The sequence below is a fragment of the Cupressus sempervirens genome, chromosome 7 (assembly GCF_028749045.1).
Source record: "Cupressus sempervirens isolate cs-2001-9-10 chromosome 7, ASM2874904v1, whole genome shotgun sequence".
Lineage (NCBI taxonomy): Eukaryota > Viridiplantae > Streptophyta > Pinopsida > Cupressales > Cupressaceae > Cupressus > Cupressus sempervirens.
The window spans coordinates 356,667,119-356,681,835 of record NC_143124.1 but is presented as its reverse complement, the minus strand read 5'-3'; positions in this window follow the sequence as shown (position 1 = coordinate 356,681,835).

Sequence of the window (14,717 nt, the reverse complement as noted above, 5' to 3'; positions counted from 1 at the left end):
CACATGGGAGATTAAACATACCCTAGAAATAAGGGTTTTGAATGCATAATTTGGGCCTTTTGGGCTAATGAAGCCATAGACTGAAATTGATTTTGTAATCATCTAATTGAAGGCATTTGATGAGCCTATACAGAGTTTTCAGTCCATACATTAGGTATTGCTATATGTTGCTTTGTAAATGCACTAGTTGTTCCATTGTTCAAGATAGGGTCATTGTTAAGAAACTTTGATTTTTTACCAAAGGAGGCCATTCAATCTTGACATATGTTTTGTATGAGGGGAAAGGGTACTTGAAAAGGTCATTGGTTTAGAGAGTCAGTTGGGAAAATCAAAAGATATCTGCCAATTTACCTTGCTGCTATACAAAAATAGAAAATTGTCATTGACAACATTTTGGCTTGCTATGCATTTTTGCTTCATAGGTGTGGAAACTGAAAGGTGATTCTTGGAACATGTTAGATAGACTATAAAAATACCTATTTAGGCCTTAAAACATCTTAGAGTTGGTTGTTTGAGGAATTTTCCTAGCAAGACATTGTACAAATAAATGTTATGCATACCATATTTATGGGGGAGATATGTGAGACATGTAATATATGTATATAGCAGATTTACAAAGATCAATTTTGGTAAATTAGAATGTTAGTTTTGATTCATAAGTGTTTTTGTCACTAATGCAAAAGGGGGATATTATTGGCATTATGATTATTTTTGTCATTAGTGACAACACTTACTCAATTCTGTATGCTTCCCGAGCATCAAGTGGTTACCTTGTAAACTTAGCAGTTCAGTAGTTTACACCAAGCAGACAGTGGCTACCAAGAAAATAAAGACAATGTGAAGTCTAGAAGTGTCTACCAAGATTCTCAGTATCTACCGTGCTTCATAGTGTCTACCGAGAAGATAGTTTGTGTCATGAAGATTCAGTGCAAATCGAGTGATGAAAGATTCAGTGTTTATCGAGTGAAGAAAGGTAAACTCAGTGTACTGTCTCTACCGAGTGACACTAAATCTACCAAGTCACAAGTGGTTACCGAGTTTAGAACTACATCGAGTGATTAGTATGGATCGAGCCTTCACTTCTATCAATTGCATGATAATGCCGAGTAATGCAATGGATGCCAAGTATTAGAAGGTCACCTAGTTAGTTCAATGAACCCGAGTTATTTACTATTGGGCTAACTCTGTAATGTATTTGTTTACTTGTGTTTTGGCAAACCTTTTAATTTTGTAAGTTTGAAAGGTATATATGTAAGATGTAATGTAAGATATCATGTATGAATGTATGTATAATGCATGGAATGAGAAGGAATTATGAAGTAATGTGAAGTATATGCAAAAGATCATTAGCAACAGTTCAAGGAACACATCAAGGTCAATTCAAAGACAAAAATGTTATATCCATCACATGAGGTGATCAGTGCATGAAGGATCTTATCAAAAATTAGTTGGAAGTAGATTTGTTGCTTCATCCTAATAGGTGAATCAGATTTTCTAAATCCTCTAACAAGGTAGATTTAATAGTCTTTATACAAATCTCCTAATAGAGTGCATACTTCATTATATGTTTGCAAATCCTCTAACAAGGTGGACCTAGCAGTCCTTTGTGCTCCTAATAGGGAAGATCACTAGAAGTGGTCAATGTAAGCCTTAATATGCCAACTTTACACTGTGGTATTGAAGTTTTGTGGGTATCATCCCCACCCCAGTTTTACTTTCTATTTGGAAGGTTTCTAGGTCACTAAAATATTGTGTTCTCTTGTGTAATGATTGTTTTATGTTTCAGAACTAATGCATGTAGTAGCATAGTTGGATGTATGGTAAAATAATAAAAAGTTTTGAGGTTACTAATTCACTCCTCCCCTCTCAGTAACCTATCATATCCTAAATATTTATAACAATTGGTATCAGAGCATTGTGGTTCTTAGGATAAAAGTTTAGCAGCTTGAGCAAAGATGTAAGGACAGATGGAGATATTCAGACTTGACAAGGCAATTGAAAATGAAAAGCTAGATCTGGAAATGGCCATGGCTCAATTCAAAGAAGCAAATGACCCTCTTTCTCAATCCTTGAAGAGAAGGAAGGAACTTGCAAGACAAATGAATGACCATCAGTATGTTGAAGAAAATATTGAAGACGTTTTACCATCAAGCACTTCAAATGAAGCTAATGAGACAATCAAGGAACTCCTAGCGAAGAATGGCTCTCTACAAGAAGAAGTAAGAAAACTTAAAAGAGAACAAGAAATCCAATCAATTAGGCTATGTGAAGTTTTGGAACAAAGAAACAAGGAAAATGAAGACTTGGAGGGAAGAGATAATCAATCTAATTAGCATGAAGACCTCATGGATCAAATCTTTGGAGAAAATGAAGAAATAAGGATTCTCAAAGCACAGAATGAAAGAATAAGAAGTGATCTAAATAGTGAAAGGGAAATTAATGAAAGAATACTGAGAGAACTAAGATGTGAAAAGCAATTTTTTGAAAAATTAAAGAGTGACCTAAATATTGAAAGACAAATAAATGAAAGAATAATGAAGCCACAAGAAGACATGGATCAATTGATACAACAAAATGAGTAGAATCTTGATAAGAAAAAATATAAAGTAGGACTTGGATACAATGAAAAACAAGGTGAATCTTCCAAGCAAGGTGCAAAAAGGAATGTAAAACCCTCATGCAATCATTGTGGAAATATTGGTCACACATCAAACAAATGTTGGAGCAATGGAAAAGGAAAATTCAAAGGGAAGTGCTATAACTGCAATCAACATGGTCACAAAGCCAATGAATGCAAGGAGAAACCAAAATTTGAAGGTAATTGTCACAAATGCAAGAAGCATGGTCACATGGCATCTCAATACAGTTCCAAAACATTCAATCCAACTGAACAACTTGTAAAGCCAATATTTGGATGGGACTACAATACCTAGTGCATATGTTATTATTGTGGAGAATATGGACACGTTGGTATAAACTATGCAAGACATCACCTAAGGAAGAAGGACACTACTATAAGGTGTTATAAATGCACTAAACTCATTCATATAGCTAAAAACTACATGAATATAGGTAGAATTGAAGATGAAAAGAAAGCAAGGGTTGATAACATAAGGAAACAAATGAAGCAACAATGGATTCCTAAATCCATTGAAGATGCAAGCTCAAATCATGGAAGTGAAGTCACTCAAGAAGTGGGTGACTCCATCCCCTCAAACTAAATTCATAAGAATGAGTTGGAGCTGTACTCAACAAGAAAATCATAAGAAGTTCCAAGAAATGTAAGGAATGTAAGTGATCCAATCAGTATTGCAGATACATCAGGATCACAAAAAAGTCATCTTTCACTGAGTGCATTAGACTCTACCTAGCAAAGTAGTTAAAGACCTTACCGAGCAAGGTCAAGAGTACAAGAGAATTCTGTTTGTTTACTGATTTGATACTCATGTCGAGTTAGGTTAGTGGATGACAGTCTGTAATGCACTATGACAAGATGGTACCTACCATTAATGGCAAACTTTTCATCAAAATGGGCAAACTTCAACTTCATTTTTCATCGTATTCTTAGAGCTAAAAGATTTCCAAGTGCATTCAAGCAACTTCAAAGTGATTTCAAGTGAATTTGCAGTTAAGAAATTTGTTCGAAGATACCAAGCACCAACAAGGAAAAATGTGGATCAAAAATGTTTGTCAAGTGTGTAGAATGGAAAGCACTGAACTTTAAGTTGGTTCTCGTAGTTGCAGAGGCACTTGACCCTAATGGTGCACACTCGTGAATTCCACCAAAGGTACTTCTAATCAACAATATCAAAACTCATTTCAAATGTTCAATTCAAGAAATAGGAACCCTAGAAATGGATAGCACATTAGAAGAAATGTGTGTTGATGGCTCACTAAAACTCAAACATGAGCATTTGGAGACAAAAGGATTGACCCACATATCTCATCTGCTAATAAGCTTTCAAATAAATTAGATTAGATATATTCTCATCCATGGTCACAATGGTCAGTTATGGTTGGAACAACCCATATTAATCACCAAAAAGATTATTCACAAGATTACTAAACTTCCCATTCTTAGCAAAGCTAAAACTACCAAAACCCTAGGTCGGGATGAACTATAGAAGAAAACCCTAGCCGAGTGGGATGATAGAGGCTTAAAGATTAGCATCATTACTGATGTAGAACTAAGATATGGAATCCATGTAATTTCTCACAAGATTTATAGTTCTAGTCATTTGAATAGTGTACCGTGTGAGGCTGTAGACCTCACATTTAAGGTTGTGAAGAAGAATTTGGAATATGACTTGTCTGAGCTATTGCTAAGGCAACTGAACAAGAACATGGACAATATCAGATCGTCCAAGAATAACCCCTATAAATTTAGTTCTTTGTTGACATGTTTATTCTTTTATGTACTAAAATTCTTTCCCTTCAAAGGATCTTTTGTATGGAGAAAGGATGTCCCCATTCTATATCAGATTAATGAGTTTATAGCAGAAATGGATGTAATTTGAACAGTATAATGGATAACTATTTTGAAGACTTCAAGGAAAGGATGAACAATAGGTTTAGAATCCCTCCTAAACTTGTTGAAGATTACAAAGATGATGTGTGTTTCATGGTAGAATGTGATACAGTATATATTTAGGTAGTTAGGCCTCGAGTTGCATGGGTGAAACCTCTACCTTATGAGGTAAACATTGATGAAACTAGGGATATCATTGAAGCATTGGTAAATGAGCCAGTAGACCCCATGCAACCAATTTTTGGAACCTATGATGAGGCTAAAGGCATAATAGAATTAGAGATTAAACTTCCCCAAGCAATCAACAAAGGAAAAAGAAAGGTCGTCAAGATGAAAACTACTACTGAGCCTTTAATGATTATTGAGGGAAAAGGTGAGGATGAAGAAGAGGAGCAATAACTAGAAAATGAAGAGGAAGAATCAGAGAGAGGGGCAGAGCCAACAAAGAAGAAAGGAATGGTCATCATCACTAAACCCCCAAAGGTCTCCATAGCTATTTTCAACAAGAGAGGTAAAGGTAAGAATAAGGACAAAGTAGTATTTAGCAAGCCCCAACTGACCTTCCAAGAGAGATTGAAATAGATGGAAGAGGGGGCTAGCATCACAAATTTCAAAGCTCTAAAGTTTGATACAAGGACTGATGCAGAGAAGATGCAGATTGAGGAACTAGTACTTAATAAGATGGGAAAATGGAAGTATTCCCTAGACTAGATTGCCCCTCAAATGTCCAAAGAGCTATTGGTAAGATTGCAACCAAGGTGGGAGTGAGCCACCCAAATAGTGAAGGAAATATATAAGCAATCCTTGAAGAATCTTCTATCGAGTCTTACTGAGGCAGAAATAAAGGTAGCAATGAAGAACAACGAAGGTAAAATGATCATCAAATTTCAAACATGTTTGATTTTAATTAAGGACATTGATCATGTTGTCAAAGATGCAACAAATATGTAGAAGAACATCTATCATCTACATAAGCCTAGTAATGATCCAGTGATAATCAAGGATGATGATGGCACCACTAGTGATGAAGGAGATGACAACACTCCAAGTGCTAGTGATGATTAGGCACTAAGGTTTGATGATGAAGAAAAAGGGGAAGAAGATGAAGAGGAAGACAAGGAGGAAGAGGATGAAGAGGATGATCCATTGAACATTGCAAAACAAGTCATTACTTCCCTTCCTCACTCTCCACCTAAAATAACCACATCATCAAGGTTGGAGACAGAATTAGTAGGATTGCCCACATTAGAAACATCATCTACTCCTACTTCCCCATAACTTCAAGCATCTTCTATGGAAGTAACCATTACTTCATCTATTGAGCTACAACTTTCTTCATCAGCACTTGAGAAATCAGTCACTATACCATCAACTGTGTCAACCTCCTCTGCTCCATGTATAGTAAGTTCTACAGTTCTTTCTACAATTTTGTTTACTCCAATTGTGAATATTCTAGTCTGTACACTACTTGTTTATACATCATTTTTGGGAAGCACACCAATTTTGGATTTAGCCAGTACTCCTCTCAGCTTTCCTTGAGTTGCACCTATTCAAGTATTTTCTACTAGTCCATCCATCTCAACTATTGTTTCTATCTCTAAATCCAAGGAAGTAAGCACATAAATAAAGCCTAAGACTCCTCTGAAACTTCTGCTTATTGGAAATAAAATTGATGAAGACATAGATTTGGATACAAAAATTGTTATTCTAAAGATAGACTTGGACAATGCCTTAGCCAGTGAGATGAGAATGGTTAGTTAGCTTCTAGAGTAGAAGGCAAGGCAAAAGCAACTCAAAAGAGAGAGATAGAGAATGTACTATAATAGAAAATTCTAAAAACATAATTATTGAAGCTATTGGTGTTGATGTTGATTCATCTCAACACATTTTGTTACAATTAGAAGAGGCTATGAATAAGTTCAATAAGGACACCTCTGGGCAAGAAAAACTCATTGAAAAGGTAGAGAAGAAATTTGATAATAAAGTGCTTGAGCACATTGCAATAAAATAGATTGAATTAACCTCAATTTTGAGCAAACTTGAGCAAGTGTTCACAAATGTAACATCACTTTTTGGCAAGCTCTATGATGTTACCAAGTTCACTAAGGAAGTAAAAGAAAAATTGAATAAATTAGATGTCGAAATGAAGGACAACACTCAAAAGTTTCAGATTGACCATAGTTCAAGGTCATCACACCACACAAAGGTAAAATTTTTGTCTGAAATGTAGGTAGAGTTACTCAAAGAAGAAGCCAGAATCCGGTCTACACTGATTGATATTCAAAATATGATTCTTCCAGTCATGGATCAAATGTAGAAACACATTGCCTACTCAAAAACATTGATTCATGACATCAATTTTTCAATAGTAGATCATATGATTGAACTTTCTATAGAAGTTCAAGTGGCTCTCTCCACCTGCAAAATTTTGCAAGACAATTGAGATAAGACATTGTCTCTTATTCTCAAGGCACACTCAGATTTTCTCTCACATTTTGGTCTCTCAATTTAAATTTATTGTATATACATTCTTTGGCATTATTATCAAAAAGGGGGATATGAGATTGTTAGCAGGGGGAGATAAGATTGTTGACATTGGGAATATGAGGTGAATAAGGAATAAGAGAGATATTGTATAGATAAATGCTATGCATACCATATGTATGGGGGAGATATGTGAGACATGTAAGATATGTATATAGAAAATTTACAAAGATCAATTTTGGTAAATTAGAATGTCAGTTTTGATTCATAAGTGTTTTTGTCACTAATGCCAAAGGGGGAGATTGTTGGCATTATGATTTATTTTGTCATTAGTGACAACACTTACTCAATTCTATATTCTTATTGAGCATCAAGTGGTTACCTTTTAAACTTAGTAGTTTAGTAGTTTACACTGAGTAGACAGTGGCTACCGAGCAAATAAAAATAATGTGAAGTCCAATAGTGTCTACCAAGCTTCTCAATATCTATCATGCTTCACAGTGTCTACCGAGAACATATTTTGTGTCATGAAGATTTAGTGCAAACTCAGCGATGAAAGATTCAATGTTTATCAAGTGAAGAAAGGTAAACTCAGTGTACTATATCTACCAAGTGACACTACATCTACCGAGTCACTAGTGGTTACCAAGTTCAGAATTACATCGAGTGATTAGTATGGACCAAGCCTTTACTTCTATTGACTGCATGATGATTCTGAGAAATGAATTGGACACTGAGTATCAGAAGGTCACCAAGACATTTTAGTGAACTTGAGTTATTTACTATTGGGCCGACTCTGTAATGTATTTGTTTACTTGTTTATTGGTCGACCTTGTAATTTGTAAGTTTGAAAGGTATATATGTAAGATGTATTGTAAGATATCATGTATGAATGTATGTATGATGTATGGAATAAGAAGGAATTGTGAAGTAATGTGAAGTATATGTGAAAGATCATCAGCAATAGTTCAAGGAACACAACAAGGTCAATTCAGAGATAGAAAAGTTATATCCATCACATGAGGTGATCAGTGCATGAAGGATCTTATCAGCAATCAATTGTAAGTAGATCCACTACTTCATCCTAATAGGCAAATCAGATTTTCTAAATCCTCTAAAAAGTTAGACTTAACAGTCTTTATACAAATCTCCTAACAGAGTGCATACTTCATTGTATGTTTGCAAATCCTCTAACAAGGTGGACCTAGCAATCCTTTGTGCTCCTAATACGGTAGATCACTAGAAGTGGTCAATGTAAGCCTTAACAGGTCAACTTTATACTGCAGTATTGAAGTTTTGTGGGTATCATCCCCACCCTAGTTTTACTTTCTATTTGGAAGGTTTCTAGGTCACCAAAATATTATGTTCTCTTGTGTAATGATTGTTTTATGTTTCAGAACTAATGCATGTAGTAGCATAGTTGGATGTATGGTAAAATAATAAAAAATTTTGAGGTAACTGATTCACCCCTCCCCTCTCAATAACCTATCATATCATAAATATTTCCAACAATGATTTTCTCTAATTTTTTTAATATTCTTTCTGTGAGCTTCAATCACTAAAATGAACACTTAGGAGATCAAGGATCCATCTATCTAGGACCTTTACTTGATGACAATAACCCAAAGGGGGAACCATTAAATAACACCACATAGTTAATCAAGGTTTAATGTCATTTTAAAAATTTCCCTTTAAACTAAAATTGAATGGGCACTACTTGAAGGAATTTCCAAGCTATGCTTTCATACAATTTAAAGATGTCAAGTTTTAGCATCATGCTATCTTTTTTGTTAGAATCCATTCGATGGATAAGTTCATGGGTGGATATTACAACTTCCATAATATCTTTACCGCCAAAAAAACCTTTTTTACATTAGCATATAAGTTTATCGGTGACCCCTTTTAGTCTATTAACCACAATCTTAGATAGAAGATTATATGCAATGTTACAAAGAATTATTAGGGGAAAGTTAGATATCGACTTAGGATGACAATATTTTAGAATTAAAGAAATATAGGTATAGTAAAATTATGTTTCTACTTTACCCATTGTAAGTCACAAGGAAAAAAAATACATCTTATTCTATAATATTCTTTCTTGGAAGAAATCCATAGGAAAGCCATCCAGGATGGGATATTTTAAAACTTCAAGGGAGAAAGGAACCTTAGTGACTTCTTCAAAGGTGATCTTCCTAGAGAGGTAAACATTATCTTCCTTGGGAACAATCTCATGAATAGCATCAAGTAGGCTAGAGGGATCTAAGAAAATATCATTGATAGTAGCTCTATTATCCATGAAGAAATTAGTAAAAATAGGGGCAATGCCCACTTCCTCAAACATTGTAGAGCTATCTGGGAGAAGGAAGAACCTTATTTTGTTCTATCTCATATGCATAAGAGTAGATTGATGAAATATTCTTGTACTTGTATCTCCTTCTTTTAACCATTGAACCCTAGATTTCTCTTTCTAAAGGACCTCCTCTTATTCATTAAGTTTAACCCATTAATCTCTTATGTTTCTCTACTTCTGAACAATTTGATTGTATTCCTCAATCTCCATTAATCCCTAAACTTCCTTGAGTTTTTCAACCATGGATTATTTTCTATCAATTATATTTTAAAAAGAGGATCTATTCTAGTTCTTAACCTACTCTTTAATAATCTTGAGTTTGTTTCCTAAACGTATAATTGGAGAAACCATTGTAGGATTCTTCCACAATGTTTAACTAGTTTCTTGAATTCAAGTTTAAAAATGCACACAACTTCAAATTTGTAGTGAACGAAAGATTGTTTAGCTTCATTATAGTCAAGAATCATACAAGAATAATTTGATTCTATCTAGGGATGATATTCTAATAAATAAATCATGTTATTCTAGTTAGACTTGAAATATTAAATCTATCCCATTTGACTTGGATTAGTATCTTCCTTTTTTGTCTATTAGGAAAGATGAACTAAGCTCCATTAGGGTCTAAATTAAAAATAAAAAAATTAGAAAGGAACTCCTTGAATTCATTCATACTTTCATTAAAGTCCTTTAATCCACCACAATTTGTACAAGGATATAAAGGAGATTTAAAATATTCAACAACCATCTACCTGTCAGTGTTATTTCTTCCAATTAAGATTGACAAGGAGTCCTAGAGTTATTTCCTTGGGGCTTTAATAGTAAGAATTTAAACATTGACCTGATTCCCTATCTAGTTCAATATAACATTTTTATAGGTAATTATGAGACTATTAGTAGAAAAATTGAGAGAAATAGTAACCTTAATAGGGCTCCAAAAAGAAGTGATACCTCCAGAAGCCCCATAAGAACCTAGAAGGTCTCCCATTCAACACCAGCCAAGATTGTATATACAATTATCCCAAATGTCTTTTTACTCTCTTTTATTTCTCAGAACAACAATATAGCAACCTTTTTCTATTAAATTTCATATTTAAGATTGCATTTTCTAATCATGAGCTATTCAAACCCCTAATATTCCATGACATGATTTTCATAATAATAGCATAAAGGAAACAAAAAAACCTAAAGTCTATAAAAAATGAGATAGCCTCTCCTCTGCCATCTCAAAGGAAATTCACTTTTTCTATCTTCTATTATTAAAGAACCCTTAAATAGTTGTTTTTCTTCCATTGGCCACTTCCTTTTCAATCTCTTTTTTGCTACTCTCTTTTTGCGTTGGTCTACCTTGTTGACTATCCTTCCCAACACACATTTTTTTTCATTTTATTTTTTCCTTCCATTATGTTCCATTCAAATTCCTTTCCATCTTTATTTGAACAAAAATTTTGATCCTTAAGTGGGGAGGGGGGGGGTCAAAGATAAATCCAACACTAAGAGTTGGTGTATGAAGTTCACAGATGCATAAACTCCTTTTTTCAAGGATAATTATGGAGAGACAAAACTAGACTAACACAAGATTCTTTATGTGACAAGGGTATTGGGGACCCACTAACACTACTATAAAAAAATCCAATATTTTATTATGCTTATAGAAAATTGTGGAGACCCACCACTTTATCCAACAATATTTTTTGAGAGGGATTTATGACATATTATTGGCACAAGATCTCCTCCACTACTAGAGTAGAAACCAACAGAGGGTTAACCTTAGGAACCAAATCTAAGAGAGGTTCCTCACTAATATAAAATACCACCATAGAAGGAGTAGAAGATGAAGTTGTGGCCTTTTACAGGAAACTAGGAGTAGTAGGAGCCAAGAAACCTTTCACTGTAGAAGTGCACATGTTATTCAAGTGACCATATTTTTTGCATGCCAAATACAACAAGGAAGCATTTTTATATTCCATAAGTTATTGATATGATATAAACCTAGAGCCCAATGTAATAAAGATTAGGAGGATAGTGTTGTCTTCAATAATAACACAACCTGTCATAGAGAAAAAAATGAGATTTTAACTTGCTGACCTTAACCATAATTATTAGGGTACCAAAGGTGACACAAGGTAGGACGGAGAAAAAAAAAATCACCAAAAACCTTGACAGAATAAACACATAGAATCCAACACAATTATGGAAGAAACCACAAGATATAATGATTCAAAATGAAGATATGATGAGACCGTTTCCTTATAACATGCCATGCATAAGGGTAAAAGTACAAAGCTATGTAACCTTTCAACCCGACTTATCAAAATGACGGAATTTGAGTATTTCTATCTAAAATTTGATTTTGTTCAAACATTTGATCTAGATAAATTTATTCTAGCTAATTTATATATGGTCTCACACTTTTCCAATTGAAAATGTCTATTAAATGCATGTTTTATGCTAGTTTGTATCCAATTATTGAAGAAATTAAATTATTTCAAAAAATTGATGTTCAATAACTCTTACTATTTTTTATATTTTTTTAAGTAACATATAAACAACATTTTATAGACCTCAAAGTCAAGACTATTCTCATATAGAGTTTATAGTATTTTAATTAGATATAGTGTATTGTAATTAAAAAATTTTACTAGTATATATTCTTTCAAACTATGGATACTTAATACAATTATCGTTATTCTAGTTTCCTGCTTAGTAGATAACATGAATGGATCTTATATTACTTTGACTTCATAGCATATATGAAAATGTGAAAGGATATCATTTATCATTTCATTCAACACATAGAAGACAACACACTCAATACAAGGAAGTATATATAACTAATAATCTCCAAGTATTAATCATTTTAGCATGAAGTTAAATTGATGTTACCTTCCACTTTCTTTGGCTTATATTCATAGTGGGATACCATTACAGGTACTAATTACTTTCCCTCCTACACTTAACCATAGACGTACTTTCAACGATGTCAAACTGGCCTACAACTACTCTTGCTCTAATATGACCACTACATTCCTGTACAAAGTGGTGCCATAGTATATTGCTTAGGTCCACCCCTACTAATGTAATGTGGGCTATTGGGATATCAATTGACAAACATATATTCCTCTAAATTTACCTTCTTCTATTTTACTAAAATTTTTGTAATTCTAAACAAGATAATGGTAATCCATGTCTCAATTTAAAGGGAAAATACAATCTCTCCAAGTTATGTCTCAAACTCTTAATGAAGATGCAATCAAACTTATCAACAATGACAACGTACATGTGCAACCATATCTTCAAGTCTTTGGAATTACACCATTTTGATAAGGAACTCAAGGAACAAATAGATATAATTTATAGCTCTCTGATGGACTTCAACTACAAAAAGAAACCTTACCAAGGAAGTTTAATGATCTGATAACTTCAGATAAGATCCAATAAGGTTCTATAATACATGTCACCCATTATACAATTCTAACCATTTGTGAGTTGAGGTAAGTCAATTTCTACTATGATTCTATTTAATGAAATCCTTCTTGTTTTATGATGATATTATGCAACCTTATTAATATTATTACTTTACCTACTTTTTTAGGTGGATTGTAATCTCCAACTTAGAGGTTCTATGAATAGAACATGATATCATTGGTATTCCCATCTTCTTATACAAAGAACTAGAGAAATATGTAAAATAGTCTTTTGTTAGTCCATGGAGCATGGGGACAAATGTTGAATAAATTGGCACATCAACACATATGACTCCTACTAAATTGATGTTTAGCCTTGATGCATCTCTACAGAAAAAATGTTGGATTTTAACAATCACTCCATTTAAAAGTTTGAACCCATGTCAAATAATGTGGACTATTAAAGGTTGTGTGAGTATGAAGAATGATAAAGACTAATTCAACTCAAAGAATGGGAATGGTCATATGTTTAGTTTTGACATTATTGATAGTGAAAAGACTAAAGTCCAAATAAATTTCTTTGATGCTGTTGCAAACCTGCACTTTGAGAAGTACATGTTGGGAGAGTCTACACATTGTCTGGTGATACCATCAAATCTACAAACAAGTTCTATAATAAGTTGAACAGGGATTTTTAAATCACTTTAAATGAAGATTCTCAACTTTCTCTATGTGAAGATGATCTCTTAACTTCAACACTTTGATACACTTTTACAACCATTACATAGATTTTGAATACAAATATTAATTCTACACTTTATCTCATCATAATTTTCATTTCTATGGATCTTGCCTCTAGTACAATAAAAAGGTGATATGGAACTATGGTTGTTAGGAGTCTCAAGATGCCTGATGTTTCTATATCCACTATCAATCTAACTTTATGGGGAAAGGAAGAAATGAAAGAAGGTGCACAACTACAAGAAATATATCATCTACAAAAGTCAATTGTTCTTGTTGTAAAAAATAGTTGTGTGGCAAAATACAATAGTCTAGGGTTGTAAACACACTTGCCACTTTACAGTTACTTATAAGCCTTGATATTGAAGAAGCCGACCAACTACAGTCTTGGTTTTCTAAACAGGCCATAACTGTCATACACCAACGCCCAACCTCCTAGATCTGACTCTAATTAGAGCACAAAAAACTATTACCATGATTGAAGAGAAATGTCCAAATTCCTCAAAACCTCTCCAATGCATTGTCAAAGCAACCCTAGTTTTTATTGTATGGAAGAAAATTTGTTATCTAGCTTTTTTCTTTGTCATCATAGTAGGAAAGAAGTGTAAGGAAAGTCTTGAAAAAATAGTGACTACAAGTAGTACTGCCCAGAGTGTCTCATGACATTTTTAATTTGTGATTATAGATACATACTTCAAGTCAAGATTGAAGACCATATTGGAGCATTGTGGGAAACTGCTTTCCATAAAATCACAACTAAACTCCTCGGTATGCCTACAAAAAGAGCTCTATATGCTACAATTCAATGATGTTGAACTTAACCAGGGCATATGCACTGAGTTGTGGTGCCAAAAATATGACAAGGTTTTTTTTTTTTTCCTAATTTTCAACAGTGTGTATGCGCTATTCTGATATCCAAAAAGTTATATGATGGGATGCAAACCTATGGCCTATCATTTTAATTTTGCTTTTTGGCTCTCCAATAGCACGTACGCAGGTTTGATAGCAAAAACTCACCACCATTTGCCAAAATTCCTTCTAACCGATGGAATCCAAGACAATGAGCACACCGACGACAACGAGGTAAGTGATATAAACTTAACTTTGCATTTTTTAATATGTTTTCCATATTGTTTTATTGGTTTTTGATATTCTTTTGTAGGGTTTTTACAAATTTTATTTATATTTGTTTATTTAGTTAAATTTCAAT